The 3,145-nt window shown below is 53.3% G+C and overlaps 1 non-coding gene across 1 annotated transcript; it reads left to right on the top strand.

Annotated features, from left to right (window-relative positions):
• Positions 1-2,217: 2,217 nt before the first annotated feature.
• On the top strand, positions 2,218-2,289 carry TRNAT-CGU. Its single transcript has one exon. It is a non-coding gene; the product is annotated as a tRNA-Thr (tRNA).
• The last annotated feature ends 856 nt before the right edge of the window (positions 2,290-3,145 follow it).

A 3,145-nucleotide genomic window follows, 5' to 3' on the forward strand; every position in this document is an offset into this window, starting at 1 on the left:
AATTCACCAGCTGCCCCTCCTCTGGAGAAAGATATGGTGGTCTATATGAGCAAGACTCAACTGGAAGACAATGGGGTTTGGGGGTTTACTTTGTGCAGACATTGTCCTAAGACCCCTCCAACCTCCAAGGCAGACAGAGCTCGTGCTGGTATCCCTTCCACTGTCAAGAACTTGATACTTGAATACAACTTCCCGGTATTTTAACATTTTCTATTTGTCTGTACTCAGGAGAAAGATGAGGCTCTTTGCTCCTGTACAGATCTACAGACTCAGAAACCCTATATAATAGGATTACTGTGTCAATGGGATCAGGTATTAGGCATCAAAGACCCAGAACGAAAAATCGTATCAATGTGAATAAGGGGGAGTGCAGAGTAGAGACCCAAAGCCCATCTGTAGACAATCGGACATCCCCTTATAGAAGGGTCATAAGGAACAGATGAGCCAGTCAGGGTGCAGTATAGCACTGATGAAACATACAACTTTCCTCTAGTTCTTTAATGCTTCCTCCCACCAATATCATGATCTCAACTCTACCTTACAAATTCTGCTAGACCAGAGCATGTACATGGGTACAGATAAGAGCTCCCAACACAGGGAATCCAGGACAGATAAATCTCTCAGGACTAATAATGAGAGTAGCAATGCCAGGAGGGTAAGGGTAAGGCGGGAGTGGGGGGTGGGAAAGGGGGAACCGATCACAGTGATCGACATATAACCCCCTCCCTCAGGGACAGACAATAGAAAAGTGGGTGAAGGGAGACATCAATCAGTGTTAGACATGAAAAAAATAATAATTGATAAATTATCAAGGGTTTGTGAGGGAGGGAGGGTGGGTAGGGGGGTGGAATAAAGAGCTGATATCAAGGGGTCAAGTAGAAAAAAATGTTTTGAAAATGATGATGGCAACAAATGTACAAATGTGCTTGACACAATGGATCTGTGATAAGAGCTGTATGAGCCCCCAATAAAATGATTAAAAAATAAAATATAAAAATGTCAAAAAACAATAATAGGATTAGTATGAGTCAAAATAGTTGTATGGTTATTTGCCTATACACCTGCATAATGGGTTGTAGACATTCCAAACCGTGTTTACTGCACACACTGTGTACCTCAAACTGTTATATTAACTATAAACACACGAATACATAATTTATGGGAAATTAATGTGCAGAAGACCATGAAGGGAGCCTGCAGGTAGAAATGTCAGCAGTTCAAGACCACCAGCCGCTCTGCGGGGGCATGACAGTCTCTCGGAGCCCACAGGGCCGGTCTACCCTGTCTTCTGCGGTTGCTAAGAGCAGTGAGCTTGGCCTTCTAGAGTGAACGGCCCTCTGAGAGACCACTAAGGAAACCGCACGGCGCAGTTCTGCTCCGTAGCACTGCGCCACAGTGAGTCCCAATCGAGTGCACAGCACACACGTAGCACAAACTGTTGTACTGTTAACACACCACCCATAATTCCTGGAAAACCAAGGGGCAGAAAACCACGATGCCAGCCCGCATGCAGAACTCGCCCAATGGTTCGAGCGCTGGACTGCCAAGTCAGTCTGTAAAGAATATGAAACTTGCATGAAAAACGACAAGCGTGCACCATGGTCACCTGGGCGCTTGTTAAAACGCAGCCTGCGGGGCCGACTCCCCAGTTCCGCAGCCCCCGGTGGGCTGTGGCCCGAGACCATGCATTTCGGACCCGCAGACGCTACCGTCTGTTCTGCGCAGGCGCACACTGCTCAGTCGGGCCCTGCGCTCCCCGGGGTCCCACTAGGAACCGGACTGCCGGCGGCCGCTTTCCCGCGCGACCCCGCTGAAATGTCACTCTGGAAACAGCTCCCAGACGAGCCGCCCCGTCCCCGGAGGACCCGGGACCCGAACTCATCAAGCCTGAGGCCGCGGCGAGCTCACCACCCGACCCCAGTTCCTGGACGCGCCTCCTGCTTGGGCCTGCAGGGACTCCGGGGGCACCGTCCTGGTCACTGCCAGTCACGGGAGGGCCGGCGCCTGCTACGCGGGGTCACGGACCCAGTCCCTGCGCCTCACCCCGACCAGAACCGGCGTCTCCGCCGGCGGCTCCTGGGAGCCCCGCCCCGCGGGCCGCCGCGAGGGGCGGAGCAACGACTGCGCGTGCTCCGCGGGGACCGCGCGCGTGCCCGCGGGACGAGCTCACGGGAGGGACGCCAGCATAGAGGTTCGTGGGGCCGCCATTCTAACGCAGGCGCGGTGGCCAAGTGGTAAGGCGTCGGTCTCGTAAACCGAAGATCACGGGTTCGAACCCCGTCCGTGCCTGGTGTTAGGCTTCCTCCTCCCTGTGTGGGGCCCCTTTTTAGGGGTGGAGCTACTTTTCAGCAAGCTCCGCTCGTTTTCAACTGTTTTCACTCCTTACTGCAGATTCCTCTCCACCTTCCTTCGGCGCGGCCTGGCCCGCCGGGCACCTACTCTGCGACAGCGCTCCTCCCGGGCAGGGGATCTGGTCCCCTGGGAGGGCAGAGTAGGCGGGGCTTGCAAACTGGGCATCCGAATGGCCTCCTGGGGGGACGCAGGATGTAGGGAGAGACCCATGAGGCCTGGTGGCGCTGTGGCTAAAGCGCTCGACTGCCAACCAGAAGGCGACAGGGTCGAGAGGCAGACTTAACCGTCTACCTGCACAAAGAATGACAGTCCCAGAAACCCTATGGGACAACAGTTCACTGACCCCAGGGAAGGCGAAGGCCCACTGCCCTTCAGATTAAAAGCTGATGACATTTGGCATCAATCACTTTCTATTTTTTCATCAAGGAACTAGTCCACACCCCCAGAGTAAGCTGGTGTCTGGCTGTTTTCATAAGGAAATCCATTTGTACTTGAAGCAATTGTAACAAGAAAATCTAACCCTCTCTCTCAGCCTCCAGTAGTGTGCAACCAGCGCTTGCTGTGCCCTTGGGTACAGCGGCCTCTGTAAACGGAGCTACGGTCATCTTGCTCAGCTTTTCTTTGCATCTCAAGGGATGCTCCACAGGGTAGCTCGTTGCCTTTGAAGATATCATATAATACCACCCATGTCCAGGTGTGGCCTGTTGCATAATGTAAAAACCAGCTAGACTGAAACTGGGGAGGAACTTTAATGGAGCATCCACTGGGCACCTGGGGGAGCTGGACTCTTGGC

Source organism: Echinops telfairi, unplaced genomic scaffold, assembly GCF_000313985.2.
Source record: "Echinops telfairi isolate 266 unplaced genomic scaffold, ASM31398v2 ScPeMD7_5;HRSCAF=22, whole genome shotgun sequence".
Taxonomy (NCBI): Eukaryota; Metazoa; Chordata; class Mammalia; order Afrosoricida; family Tenrecidae; genus Echinops; species Echinops telfairi.